The sequence below is a fragment of the Triticum aestivum genome, chromosome 4B (assembly GCF_018294505.1).
Source record: "Triticum aestivum cultivar Chinese Spring chromosome 4B, IWGSC CS RefSeq v2.1, whole genome shotgun sequence".
NCBI classification, from domain to species: Eukaryota; Viridiplantae; Streptophyta; class Magnoliopsida; order Poales; family Poaceae; genus Triticum; species Triticum aestivum.
Window position 1 is genome coordinate 54,888,171 of NC_057804.1, and position 15,707 is coordinate 54,903,877.

The 15,707-nt window shown below is 45.5% G+C and overlaps 1 pseudogene; it reads left to right on the forward strand.

Annotated features, from left to right (window-relative positions):
• Positions 1-14,401: 14,401 nt before the first annotated feature.
• LOC123094402 (uncharacterized) lies at positions 14,402-15,263 on the forward strand (annotated as a pseudogene).
• The last annotated feature ends 444 nt before the right edge of the window (positions 15,264-15,707 follow it).

A 15,707-nucleotide genomic window follows, 5' to 3' on the forward strand; every position in this document is an offset into this window, starting at 1 on the left:
GTATTGAGATACCGACGATCGAATCTCGGGCAAGTAACATACCGATGACAAAGAACAACCACTAGTAGAAAACAGGGCTTACGTTCAGGCAGAAAAGAGCATTAATCCTGGTTGCATCATGAACCGCATTAGTCCCGGTTCGAGTGGCTAGGGCACCGTACAAGCATTAGTCCCGGTTCAAATGGGACCTTTAGTCCCGGTTGGTGCCACGAACCGGGACTAAAGGGTGTGATGCCCATTAGTACCGGTTCGTGGCACCAACTGGTACTAAAGGTTAGACCTTTAGTCCCGGTTCGAGCCACCAACCGGTACTAATGGGGTTTGAGGCATTAGTACTGGTTCATGGCACGAACCGGTACTAAAGGTCCCATTTTCAAACTCTACCCCCCTTGTGGATCGCCTTTTTAGTTTTGTAAAAAGCAAAAGAAAATGAATAAAAACTTCAAAAATTGTAATCCTTCCAAATGTAGTTATGTTACTACATGTACTAGTTAGGAAAATTTAAAAACTTAAATTTGGACATGTTTTGCAAAAAGTGTAGGGAAAATGTAAAATAACTATAACTTTTGCATATGATGTCAGAAAAAAATGTATAATATATCAAAATGTTCAACACGAAAATGCGCATCCAATTTGACCGCCTACGACCTGTTTGGAAATTTTTAGAATCCTCAAATTCTAAAAGAAAAAAAAAGTTATGCTCAAATTTCATTTTTTTAAATTTTTTGGTTAAATCTGGTCAAACTATGGTCAAACTACTTATTCAACAAGTATTAGTGTTACTAAATAATTATTCAATAATATTAGTGTTACTAAATAATTATTACAGTTTTTTTGAATTTTGGTCAAATCTGGTCAAACTATGGTCAAACTACTTATTCAAGAAATATTAGTGTTATTAAATAATTATTGTTTTTTAGAACAATAGTTTCAAACTCAAACAGTGAAATGTGTGACTTTATGCTCAAGCTAAATTCCTGATGGTTAATAGGATTGACATCTTACTATTGTCAGGAAAACAACAAGTGCAGACTTGGAAACGGGGGAGAATAGAACCCGGAAGTTAAGCATGCTCAGGCTGGGGTAGTGAGAGGATGGGTGACCATCCAGGAAGTTAGATGATTTGGAATGATGAGGGGTGATTAGAGATTAGAGGTTCAACTGAGCAGTGATGAGGGGTGTTTAGAGATTAGAGGTTAAAATAATTCAGAAATTTGAAAATCAAAAAATTCAAAAAAAAATCATAAAATTTCCTTTAGTCCCGGTTGGTGCCACGAACCGGGACTAAAGGTGGACCTCCAGGCAGCGGCCACATGGACGACCTTTAGTCCTGGTTCATGTAAGAACCGGGACTAAAGGGGGAGGCTTTAGTAACGACCCTTTAGTCTCGGTTCCAGAACCGGGACTAAAGGCCCTTATGAACCGGGACAATAGGCCCTTTTTCTACTAGTGAATGTATGTTGTTATGCGGTTTGACCGATAAAGATCTTCGTAGAATATGTAGGAGCCAATATGAGCATCCAGGTTCCGCTATTGGTTATTGACCGGAGATGAGCCTCGGTCATGTCTACATAGTTCTCGAACCCGTAGGGTCCGCACGCTTAACGTTCTGTGACGATTTGTATGATGAGTTATGTGATTTGATGACTGAAGTTTGTTCAGAGTCCCGGATGAGACCAGGGACATGACAAGGAGTCTCAAAATAGTCGAGCCATAAACATCGATATATTGGAAGAATGTATTCGGACATCGGAAAGGTTCCGAGTGATTCGGGTATTTTTCGGAGTACCGGAGAGTTACGGGAATTCGCCGGGAGAAGTATTGGGCCTTATTGGGCTATATGGGAATAGAGGAGGCAGGCCAAAGGGAAGGAGGCGCGTGCCCCCCACCCTATGGGTCCGAATTGGACTTGGGAGAAGGGGCGGCGTCCCCCTTGCCCTTTCCTACTCCCTATCTCTTTCCCTCTTTCTTCTCTCCTACTCCAGAAAGGAAAAGGGGAATCCTACTAGGACTTGGGAGTCCTAGTAGGACTCTCCACACTTGGTGCGCCCCCTCTAGGGCCGGCCTCCTCCTCCTCCCTCCTTTATATATGTGGTCAGGGGACACCTCAAAGGCACAACAGAAAAACACAAGTTGATCATTGATCTCTTAGCCGTGTGTGGTGCCCCTCCACCATAATCCACCTCGGTCATATCGTCGCAGTGCTTAGGCGAAGCCCTACGCCGGTAGCTTCATCATCACCGTCATCACGCCGCCATGCTGATGAAGCTCTCCCTCGACACTCTGCTAGATCATGAGTTCGTGGGACGTCACCGAGCTGAACGTGTGCTGATCGCGGAGGTGCCGTATGTTCGGTACTAGGATCGGTCGATCATGAAGACGTACGACTACATGAACCGCGTTGTCATAACGCTTCCGCTTACGGTCTATGAGATACGTGGACAACACTCTCCCCTCTCGTTGTTATGCATCACCACGATCTTGCGTGTGCGTAGGATTTTTTTTAAATTACTACGTTCCCCAACACCAAACACATCAAGAGACGCTTCAACTCCATTCGTGAAAAGGTCAAGGATGGAGACACAAAGATTTGCAAAACACACAAGGATCTGAATGTAGCAGACCCTTTGACTAAGCCTCTTCTGCGAGCAAAACATGATCAGCACCAAGACTCCATGGTTGTTAGATTCGTTACAATGAAATCTAGATTATTGACTCTAGTGCAAGTGGGACACTGAAGGAAATTTGCCCTAGAGGCGATAATAAATTTATTATTTTATATTTCCTTATTCATGGTAAAGGTTTATTATTCATGCTATAATTGCATAGATCGGAAACTTAAATACATGTGTGAATACATAAACAAACATCATGTCCCTAGTAAGCCTCTACTAGGCTAGCTCGTTGATCAAAGATGGTTAAGGTTTACTAACCATACACATGTGTTGTCATTTGATAACGGGATCACATCATTAGGAGAATGATGTGATGGACAATACCCATCCATTAGCTTAGCATATGATAGTTCAGTTTATTGCTATTGCTTTCTTAATTTCAAATACACATTCCTTCGACTATGAGATTATGCAACTCCCGGATACCGGAGGAATACCTTTTGTGCTATCAAACGTCACAACATAACTGGATGATCATAAATATGCTCTACATGTATCTCTAAAGGTGTTTGTTGAGTTGGCATAGATCATGATTAGAATTTGTCACTCCATGTATCAGAGAGGTATCTCTGGGCCCTCTTGGTAATACACATCACAACAAGCTTGCAAGCAAAGTGACTGAGGAGTTAGTTGCAAGATGATGTATTACAGAACAAGTAAAGATATTTGCTGGTAATGAGATTGAACTAGGTATGAAGATACCGACAATCGAATCTCGGGAAAGTAACATACCGACAGACAAAGGGAATTACGTATGTTGTCATAAGGTTCGACCAATAAAGATCTTGGTAGAATATGTCGGAACTAATATGAACATCCAGGTTCCGCTATTGGTTACTGACCGGAGAGGTGTCTCGGTCATGTCTACATAGTTCTCAAACCCATAGGGTCCACACGCTTAACGTTCGTTGACGATATAGTGTTATATGAGTTATATAATTTGTTGACCGAATGTTGTTCAGAGTCCCGTATGAGATCACGGCCCTGACGAGGAGCTCAGGGATGATCCGGAGGTAAAGATTGATATATATGACGATAATATTCGGACACCGGAAGAGTTTCGGAGTGCACCGGGTAGTTTCGGGTCCCCGGTAGGGGTTCCGGACAACCCCCAGAGGTCTATGGGCCTAATGGGCCAAGGGGAGGGACACACCAGCCCACAAGGGGGCTGGCGCGCCCTCTCCCTGGCCGCCGACCCTAGGGAAAGGAAAGGGGGAGGGTTGGCCCCTCCTGCCTTCCCTCCTCATGTGGGAAAGGAAGGGGGGGCGCCACGTACCCTGCCTTCCTCCCGCACACAAACATGGCAGGGGGCGTGGCGAGGGGCTGGAGCCCAAGTGGGATTCGGCCCCACTTGGGGTGCCTCCTGGCTGCCTCCCTTCTCTCCCACCTATATATATGTGGAAGGGGGGCGCCACCCTAGCCCACGACAATCTATTAGCCGTGTGCGGCGCCCCTCTCCACAGTTTCATCCCCCGGTCATATTTTCGTAGTGCTTAGGTGAAGCCCTGCGGAGATAGCATCACCACCACCATCACCACGCCGTCGTGCTGCCGGAACTCATCCACTAATTCTCCGTCTTGTTGGATCAAGAAGGCGAGGACGTCACCGAGCTGACGTGTACTGAACACGGAGAAGTCGTACATTCGGTACTCGATTGGTTGGATCGGGAAGAAGTTCGACTACATCAACCGCGTTAACAAACTCTTTCGCTTATGGTCTATGAGGGTATGTAGACACACTCTCCCCTCTCGTTGCTATGCATCTCCATGGATAGATCTTGCGTGTGCGTAGAATTTTTTTTGTTTTCCATGCAACGTTTCCCAACAGTATTGTTGCCTGCCCCTCTTTAATTTCATTCTCCTTATATCTCTGTAGCCATTTCATTCCCTCTTGTTTCAAGAGCCTTCCCAACTAGGCTCTAAGCCTCCTTTTGGTCTTGTCTATCAGAAGGAGAATCTCAGCATTTTTACCAATGTCGTCTTGTTCAGCTTGAATTCCTATGTGTAATTTCTTGTACAAGGCATCATCATTTATCACAACCTCTAAGTTTTTTTCTCAGGACTATTTTTTTGCCATCTATCTAAATTGACCCAGAATAAGACTTTGCCCAAATAGAAGTAACAAATTCATTTGACCAATCTCTCAACATCCATGAGTTCTCAAACCTACAGATAGGTTGTGAATTATTATGGGATACAATATGAAGGATAAGTGGCGTGTGATGAGACCCTTCTCTTTCAAAAGCACGCAAGACAGAGAGGACGGTGTTCCTATCAACCAGGGAAGAAAAAAAACACTATATCTAACTTTTCATAGTTTGAGTCATCAATATTGTTGGGCCAAGTAAAATTTCTATCATTAATGAGCTTTTTTCTTAAATCGGCATGTTCAATAATTGCATTGAACACAAAACTCCAATGATTAGTATCATTGGGTTTATTTTTCTCACAACTCTTTCTAATTAGGCTATAATCTACACCCACCATACATGGTAAGGAATTATCATAGTAAACTATATAAAGTTATACCAGAAAACAGTTTTCCCTTCAATTCGGGCATCACCATAGGGAGTAATCAAGCTGTAGTTAAAACTGGTAGATGGTGTGTCGACCGCGTGGATACGGTGCTCTTGGGGTGCTTAACACCAATAAGTTTGCATGGGCGTTGCGGCTAAGATGGCCTTGGTACGAGTGGAAAGAGCCAAACAGACTCTGGGTAGGGCTGGGTAACCCATGCACCGAGGAGGACCTAGATTTCTTTTAAGCTTCCACCATAATCACCGTTGGGAATGGCACCAAAACTCCTTTCTGGGACGCCCCCTGGTTGCTTGGGCGTAAACCCAAGGACATCGCCCCACTAATTAACGATGCATCGAGGAGAAAAAATTGGAAGCTGCGGGAGGCCCTCTGTGGGAGTGCTTGGATCCTTAAGATCAATCTCCCAGCCGTCATCACTGTCGCCCACATCAGGGAATTCTTCACACTCTGGATGCTCGTTCATGACTTCCGCCTTGAGGCACATCTTGAGGATGACATTGTTTGGAAGCACTCGAATGATGGGATCTACTCGGCGATCACTGCTTACAATCCTCAATTCCTTGGGTTGACTCTCCCCCCATGGATTTCATGGTCTGGCAGGTTTGGGTGCCCACAAATATCAAATTCTGTGCATGGTTAGCTTTGCAAGATCGAATTTGAACCACCGAAGGTTGGAGAAGTGAGGTTGGCAAAATATTGGTCTTTGTCAACTTTGCAAAAGAGAGCAAGAAACGGGAGCACATCTCTTATTCAAATGTCGGTACACCTTTAGGCTTTGGAATTTGGTCATCGACAAGTTGGGCCTTGCCCACAAGGACACCTCCACATGGCACCTTGATGATTCGGTCAAGGATTGGTGGGACAAGAGAACCAGCAAGCAAAATCCCGATAGACGAGCCATGGCCTCTCTTACCATGCTTGTTTCGTGGACAATCTGGAACGAGAGAAATGCCCGAGTATTCTGCCACAAGAGTGCACCACCGCCGATCCTTCTTAGATTAATTTTAGAGGAGGCAAAACGTTGGGTCTTTGCAGGTGCTAAGAAGCTTAGGGTAATTTTATCGCAGGAGTAATTGTCATGTCGAGATTGGGGTTCACGTGTAATACTCTCTATTCCCTCCTTATTTAATAGATGAGGCAAAAATTTTGTCGTCGTTTCAAAAAAAAAAAAACTGGCAAGCTTATGAAAAAACAAGAATTCTGATAAAATAGTCACCAGTTTCAAACTAGATTAAATCCGTGGCATCGTCATTAAATTCTGACAAAAGTCCTTACTTCCACTTCTATGCTTATTTCGTGTTGCTCAAATGGCCCGCAAACTGATTTTTTGTCATGCCTCAAAACTTGCTCCTCAGTTGGATTTTCAGCAACCAGGAACGAAACCAAACCTTGTAAACAGTGAACGGACATGAAGCGTTCGAGCTGGCATTGCATATTCAGTTACCCAAGGAAGGCGACAGTGGAGTAGCAACAATCCGTGCATTGCTCATGGCAGCGGCAAAATTGACAAATTTAACCTATAGACGAAATTAAATCACAGAATGAACTGTACGTGAAATTATTTCACGCGGTTGACCCGTGGCGCCTAGCTCTCAGGCGCTGCACTAGTGCAACGCCCGGGAGCTAGGCGTTGCACTAGTGCAACGCCTAGGAGCTAGGCGCTACACTGTATAGTGTGACGCCTATCTCTCAGGCGCTGCACACCACTTAGTAATTTTCTGATCACACGTGTGAGACGCTGGCCGTGTAGCGCCTATCTCTGAGGCGTTGCACAGTGTAGTGTGGCGCCTTCGTGGCGGGCGTCACACAAAAAGGTCAGCCGCGTGAAATAGTTTCACGGATAGTTCATTCTATGATTTGATTTCGTCTATAGGTTAAATTTGTCAAATTTGCCCATGGCAGCAGCAAGCAACATGAGTCTGGACTGGAGGACCAGCCAGCAAGTAATCCGCCCTAGGAATAGGGTAGCTTTCTGCCAGCCTCGAAAGAGAGCGACCAACTACCCGATGTCTACTGCATGCATCTAACATCCATCACCAGTGCACCTTTGCTACTCCTACTACCACGAGCACTGCATCTGCATGCATGACCTGTGAGCGTGTGAGTGTGTGTTTTCTCCCTCTCGATCATTTGCTGCTGCTGCTGCTCTCCACAGGATCCTACACAGTGGAGGGCGATGGCATGATATGATGCGCCGCAGCCTGCCCGCCCGCCTGCCTGCTCGCCGTCGATCGTCCTGCGCCGGGCCGCTTTACAGGTAGGCGCCCAAAAGCGCGCGCACCACGCAGACAAACCTCACAGGGAGGAGTTTGCAGGTGCCGGAGTGGAGACCGGTGCTTGCTTGCTACAGTGCTCTTGAGAACTGAGATCTTTTGAACGTGTGCGTGGTTTTTCTCTGTGTTTTTTCTTCGTCTCCTGGCTGATGATGTGGAGAGGAGTTTGCTCGTTGCTGCAAGATTGGAGGAGCCCGTGCCCGTACCTTTTTGCCGTCTGTCTTTCTGAGATGATTAATTGCTGATGATTTTGTTTGGAGCACGGAGAAGGTGCAGGTGCAAATGCGCAATCACGTGCCGTATGTACAGTGGAGGTGAAGAAAGTTGTGTGCGGGTAAAGTAATGTAATTATACGCGTATGCATGCTTGTACGTGCTGAAAAGGTACAGGCACTCCTTGTACTGTCTCTGGTAGTATAAAGGTTTCCTGCACCCTTGGCAATCCCGCCGGGCGTGCAATGATGCCGAGGTCCGCTTCGTACGTGTAGGTCCTCCTCAGAGGGAGTACCTGAAGTTTTGGAGCATCATGTACAAGCTTGTAAATATCTTGGTATTGCTTTCTTTGTATTCAAAGATAGACCTCATACATACAACACCCCCCCCCCCCCCTCCAATCCTAAGCCGCCTAATCGGATCCCCATACTCTGGTCATATGTCTGGGTTATCCCACACTTCTCAAACCCAGCTCATAGGCGGATTTGTGCACGTCTGGTCATGTTCGTCATGTCGGACCCATGCCAGATCCCCTAAAATTGACCACCACCCTTGCCTGACCTGCCCTTTTCCTCTCTATTTTGTCCTCGCTCATGTCGCCTCTTGTCCGTCCCGCTCTCCCACCCTAGCTCTGCCGACGCTCTTGTCCAGGCCCAAACCGCAGTGTCTCCACCGCCATCCTCGGTCAACCTCAGACACGGTCCGCACCCCGAACGCTGCCTCGGTACATCCTACTCCGCCCGCCATTGAGTTTTTCATGAAATGTCGGAGTTTTTTTAAGGTTCTTTTGCACATTTGTAGGCAATGGATGGATTCGTCCGACGATGCGTGTGCTTACCGGGAGCTTGATGAGTTCATCGATATTCAAACATGGAGAACGACGAAGATGAAGACTTGATAGTGATGATGAGCATCCTTGAAGAAATGGAGAAAAGTAAGAGGAGCATGTTCTCAACTTTAAGGGTTCGATGCGATGTAGGTTAGTTGTTGTCTGGGATAGGATAAAGGACCAACGTGGTCTCTATGCCGACTACTTCAAGCCCAACGCGATATTCCGTGAGGGTTACTTTGGCGTCACTTCCGGATGAGCAGTCATTTGTTCTTGTGCATACTGGATGGTGTGAAGGCATATGATTCTTACTTCATGTCAAGGAGAAGGATTGTGGAGGACAACTATCATTCTCTCCCACATCATTGCTAATGGAAAACATAGAAAGAAAAAGTCATTCAGCTAGAGCAAGATGAGGGTACGTTCATTGGGCCTCCAGAGGACACCTCTGTGTTGCTCGATGAGCTCACGGTTGACGACATAACCCAGCTCCGGACATATGAAAATGAGATTTTATCTGCACCCTTTTCAGAGAAAGAGGTGTTCGAGCCGGTCACACAAATGAAGCATAATAAAGCACCCGGCCCAGATGTGTTCCCATCAGAGTTCTATAAGAAATGCTAGCACATTATTAAGGGTGACCTCTTACCGATGTTCAATGATATGTTCAATGGTCATCTCCAGCTTTTTCACCTTAACTTTGTAATGATTACATTGTCGCCAAAGAAGGAGGAGGTAGTGCGCATCGAGCAGTTTAGGCCGATTTGTGTTTTGAATGTGAGTTTCAATTTTTTGTACTAAAGTCGGTACTAATAGGTTGACGCAGATTGCCCATTCGGTAGTGCATCCGAGTCATACTGCTTTTATGTCCGGGAGACACATCCTAGAGGGGGTTGTTGTCTTACATAAAACTCTGCATGAAATTCACTCAAAGAAGCTAGATGGAGAGATTTTCAGGGTGGATTTCGAAAAAGCCTATGATAAGGTCAAATGGCCCTTCCTCCAACAGGCTATGCGTATGAAGGGGTTTGCCGAATCCTGGCAGAGACAGGTAGACTCCTTTGTACAAAAAGGTAGTGTGGGGGTTAAAGTGAATGACGACATAGGTCATTACTTCCAAACCTATAAAGGCTTAAGACAAGGGGATCCGATTTCTCCGGTCTTGTTCAACATTATGGCAGATATGTTGGCAGTCATGATAGGTAGGGCCAAGGATATGGGGCAGGTAGGTGGACTCGTCCCTCGCCTTGTTGATGGGTGCGTTTCCATTCTACAATATGCGGATGACACTATCATATTCATGGAGCATGACCTCACAACAGCTGGAAATGTGAAGCTCATTCTTTGCCTTTCCGAACAATTGTCTGGTCTAAAGATCAATTTTCAGAAAGGTGATTTTTGTTTTGTTTTGGATGAGTCAAAGAAGAACAAGATAATTATAGACAGTTGTTCGGTTGTGAAATGGGTTCTTTGCCATTTAGCTACCTTGGGATTCCGATTCACCATCGTCGGCTTTCCAATAAAGAATGGAAATGTCTAGAGGATGGATTCGAAAAAAACTAAGCTGCTGGAAGGGCAAGCTTTTGTCGTATCGAGGTCAGCTCGTCTTAATCAATTTGGTGTTAACTAGTATGCCTATGTTTTTTCTATCTTTCTTTGAAGTGCCTGTAGGGGTACGAAAAAGGTTAGATTTTTATCGATCCCGTTCCTTTCGGCAAAGTGATGAGGCTAAGTCCAAATATAGATTGTACAGATGGGACATCATTTGCAGACCCAAAGACCAAGGAGGGTTAGGGATTGAGAATTTGGAAATTAAAAACAAATGCCTGCTTAGCAAATGGCTATATAGGCTATCTACTGAATCTGATGGCATGTAGGCACAGATTCTTCATAACAAAAATCTTCAGACTAAATCCCTAGCTCAGGTCACCGTAAGGCCTTCAGACTCGCCATTTTGGAAAGGGTTAATGAGAACGAAAGATTCTTTTTTCCGCAGAGTGAAATTTGTTGTCGGAGACGGTACATCTACGAGATTCTGAGAGGATACTTGGCTAGGAGATTTGCCTCTAGCTCTTCAGTATCCAAGGTTACATAATATTGTACAGCGTAAGGAGGCTTACATAACTATAGTATTACAATCGCTCCGCTAAATATTCAATTCAGGAGGTCCCTTATGGGGGAATGCTAGAGCTCCTAGTTGCATCTAGTACGAAGGTTGGTCGGTGTTCAACTTTCAAACTAGCCGGACGTGATTCAATGGAAGTTAACTAAGACCGGTGCGTTTATGGTGAAGTATATGTATTTAATCAATTCTAGCCCAATCCCGAGATCAATTCATATTTGGAAAATGAAGTGCCGCTGAGAATCAGGATTTTCATGTGGTTTGTCCATAAGGAAGTGATTCTTACTAAGGACAATCTTCTGAGGCGACGGTGGGTCGGCAGTTCTCGATGAAACAATACAAGATCTCTTCATCGGCTGCCCACTAGCCAAGATCCTCTGGCGCATGATTCATATAGCCTTCAACATTAGCCCTCCAACTAGCATAGCCACGTTGTTTGGGACTTGGCTAGTTGGTGTGGAGCCAATTACTGCGGGAGGTATTCAGATAGGAATATGCGCTTAACTATGGGTTATATGGAACTGCAGAAATGATATGATCTTTAGTGGAAAAAACTTTACTAATCTCTTGCGGGTCATCTTTAGAGCTACAACATGGATCCGTACGTGGTCGTTACTCGCTCATATGGACTGCAGGGAGCTTTTGGTTACTGGATGCAACCGACGGGAGATGATAGTATGGGATATCTTCCACCAGTTTGGATGGCGGTCCACTAATAGGATAGGTGTTTAGTCACGGAGTCCTATGATCGGCCGGTTGTGGCTTGATGTTTTCTTCTTCTTCAATTTTTCATTTTGTTTGTTGCTCCTTTTGTGAGTTGTACTAGATTACAGACTTGGTTTCACTCTACTTTGTTTTAATAATATGGTCGCATGCATCATTCTGATGCAGAGGCCCGGGTCTTCCTCCTTTTCCAAAAAAACTATCATTCTCTCCTATGCAGAAATGCATGGATTCTCGATGCTAGCATATGGTACAATTAACGATGCCGTCGATGAGGTTGTCCGGATGAGAGAGAGAGCACATACATTGAGGCAATGGTGAATTTTTCTTATACCTTGGTGAAGATGCTTGGACCAGAGTACTTGAGAGAACAAAATGTCAAGGGCACGGAGAAATTACTCGTAACTGGAGAGAGAAACTATGAATTTTTTCTTCTAATTTTAACTATTTATTGTTGTATTGTTGTGTGTCATATCCATTATTCTATGTATTTGTATCGTTCAATGATCCACGTTCCTGCAAGCCCGACCTAAGATTTCAGGGGCTCGGGGTAAGGTAATACTAAACCTGAGCATGGGTGGCCCGACCCAAAGCCCATGTCTGGTCCAGGCTCGGGACTCACTTTCCAGCCCTTAGCCCGGTAAATGCCTGACAAAACATAATTTTTCAAGTTTTTTTATATAAATATGGGCATAGCATTATAGTAATCCCCAAAAATAGTTATTTTATTATTTAAAATATGAAAGTAGACATGTTGTCGGGCTCGGGATTTGGGGTCCGGCTTTTTGAAACCCGTCCCGACCCAGAAATGCCCAGGTCTAGGTAATACATAGGGGGCCTAAAGCCACAAAAACTTATGAGTATTCATATTACTATTTCTTGAAAAACAACTCAATACACTATAATATGTATTGCCTTGTGATATATACTATATAAAATACTGGATCATAAACATTTATGATAAAAGTTGTTCACTCTTGTCCATTGACACTTGTATTTTCTACATTTGTTACACTTTTGCGCCCACTCAAATTATTGCCATCCTACATTTTTCACTAAGCTCTTCTTTAAGAATAACTTAAGATAATTCCTCGGTATTCAAAGAAGTTGTATCTATTCTAATAAAATGCAATAGCTCATTTCTGGGTCTCCATTAAGTCATATGCATGTTTTCTATTTTTCTTTTCTCATTACCAGTTGGATACTTTCTAGATGAGATCTTGCTAAGTAAAGTACTGGAACAAGTCAAGGAAATAACACACAAACACATCACAGAAGAAATTAAGAACACTGTTTTTTTAACATCAGTACGGGAACGTCTCCTCCAACTGAATGCGCATCGTCGGAAATCCTGAAATAAATTCAGGAATAAATGCGAGCACCAGGATTTGAACCCTGGTGGGCTGGAGATACCACAGTCCCTCTAACCATTCAATCACAGGTTGATTCGCAATTAAGAACATTGTTGATTCGATAAAAATGCAATGCAAAGGCATGTAACATGGCGCGTGATCACCTGGATGGCTCGAAAAGAAAAATCAGGAATTGCAAGATTTGTTACCAATCCAAGGCACGAACAAAATCCGAGTTCCTCTTACCTAATTCCAATCAACACGAGCAATCAGATCGCGAGATAGATAAATGTACGAGGATGGCCTTCATGAACAAATGAACATGTAAAAGGAGGGACGGGATTTGCATTGCATAGAAAGTAGATGGGGATCAAGAAAACTGGATTATGTTTCTCCATTAATCAGGCCAACAACCAAAAAAACACAATTAGATGAAGTTGGCGAACGCTGACGACCTGGCTGATTTATTGCCAATCGGGAAAGAGATGAGGTAGAAGCCGGAGAGATTGTGCGTGCAACGTGCTGCAAGCTGAGAAGTAACCAATCTATCAATTAATTATACATTTTCCCAAATAATAAGTGCCACATGTCAGGCGCGTGGCACTCCGACCCTGCTGTTTTTCGATGGTAATTCCATTCACGTAAGGATGGCAAATTTCAGTGACACCAAAGTTTCTATCAAAAATAAACTGAAGCATGAAATTTGCCATGCTTGGCAACTGAAGTTGCCATCTTTTTTTATTAAAGAAAGGGGTCCCCCCCCCCCCCCCCCCCCCCCCCCCCCCCCGCACCCCATTTTATTGAAGCAGAGCACGAAACAATATCCAGACTACAAGTTCGAGAACGACGATCATACAGAGCATCAAGCTCAAAAGAAAACGCTTACAGCCAGAGACTAAAAACCAAGTCCAGGACGAAAAATACTAAACCAAACTGAGCTAACCAGCGAAACCAACATAAAAACAGGACAGAGTGAGAAGAACAACGTTCCCCTCCAGTGCCCTTGATTCTTCAGTTGGTCGCCCCAAGCCTCATCTCCAGACGATTCGGAGGAGTTCCCCATGCCGCTTGTCTAGTAGCAGAATGCATCGTTGTAGTAGGACTGCTTGCCCATCGTCACGTCATTAACACGAAAGTTGGGCTGAAGATGTTCTCATACGCTATCCTTTTATGACAAGACATAGTTGTATTCTTCTTTTTGCAATAACACGAAAGTTTTTCTGTGAGAAATAAAACCTAGGCTTCATCTCGTTTCGTTCCGGTCGAGGGCGACGTGATGCACAACGTTGACAACTGATCGCACAAGACGCAACCAAGTTAAGATGGCGATGCGTGTACAACGGTCCGTGACACGACGCGACGGTCGATGTCTTGTGAGCACGTACGTACGGAGTCGATCGCTTGGGTGCCCATGCAACCGAACAGAATTCCCGTGGATCCTCATCGTATCCGCAATGATTTTGCACGTTACGCCTCGTGTGTTCAGTGTTCCTGTCATCCGTGACCCAAGTCTACGCGAGGAAGGCTTAATTTGGACGAGCACGCACACAAGTCCACAGCCCGAACAGTAAATAGTGGAGCACTATTACTACGAAGCCACGAACGATGCCTGAAATCCCAAAGGAACACCAACCAAAGCCTCCACGCCTCCTTGTTCACGTGCCACGGCAAAGGGTGAAATCATTCACGGGCTCGCGCAGAGCTCCTAGATAAAATGCCTCCACAACGGCCGTCGGGATGAAAACATCGCCTCGTGCCTCCATCGTCCCGAGGATCGATCGAACAGCCAGACGTGCAGCAATGAGCCGCCGCACCGGGCGCGGCGACCGGCAGCAGCAGCCGCCAGCTCGTTGCACGACCGTGTCCAACAACCCGATCTTCTTCGTGCACGACGGCCTCGACGACGCGCCGGGCGCCGCCGTCGCCAAGCCGCTGCCTCTGCCTCCGAGCATGGCGCATCTGCAGCCTACGGGCTCGCGGCGGGCAGCCGGTTCCACGTTCGTGGCGAGCCGGCACGGGAGCGGCTGGGTCCTGAGGAGGGTGCACCACCACGACCCGTTCCTCGCCGCCTACGTGGCCTGCACCAAGAGCGGCGGCGGCGGCAAGGTTGACGCTGCTCCGCCAAAGAGGGAGCAAAAGAAGAATAAGAACAGAGGTGATGCTGCTGTCCAGGGTTGCGGCATTTGGAGCGGTTGGACGGCGGCCGGAGCGAAGTACGCCGGAGCGATGTCGTGCAAGTCCGGCTGCGACGTTGCCACCGTGCAGGGCGACGATCCTGCCGCGTCCCCCGCACCTGTCGCCGCAGCTGGTGGTGATCCCGGCCAGGAAGAGGGCCCTGCAGCCACGGGGTCGGGCGCAGGGCTGAGGGAGGGTGCTGTACTTGGTTTGTTTTTGGTGCTGTGTAGTGCACCCCACCATGTACTCCCTCTGTTTCGAAATATAAGTCGTTGGGAGTGTAACCACCCTCTACGATTAATATTTCGAAACATAGCGTGTAAAATTATAAACAGACAGATATATACTCTCTCCATTTTTAAATATAAGTTTTTTTAGAGATTAGAGATTTTAATACAAACTACATAAAAAAGTAAATTTGTGTGTGTATATTGTTATGTGATCCATCATAATATAAATGAAACATGAAATCAACCGAGCTCTGCTACATCCACAAAGGATTCATTAGGAATTTACGGGTTTTTCTAATGCAGCACACAGTATACGAAGCGTCCCCTGTTAGCAGCACTCTTCTCACAGGGATCTATTTCTCATCAATTCAGATTACAAGCCATCGAGATTCATCAAGCTCTAGCCATTACAAGGAAGGAGAGGAACACCAGAGGAAGAAGAAGACAAAAGCAGAAGAGGCCGAAGCTGTCCTTATCTGAGCCGAGTTTTTCATAGACCTTCCCTGCGTACTTGTAGTAGGCTAGTAGCTCCCTCCCGAGGCCTTATTGCAGCCCAACCCAGCAGCCCATGGCCCAGCC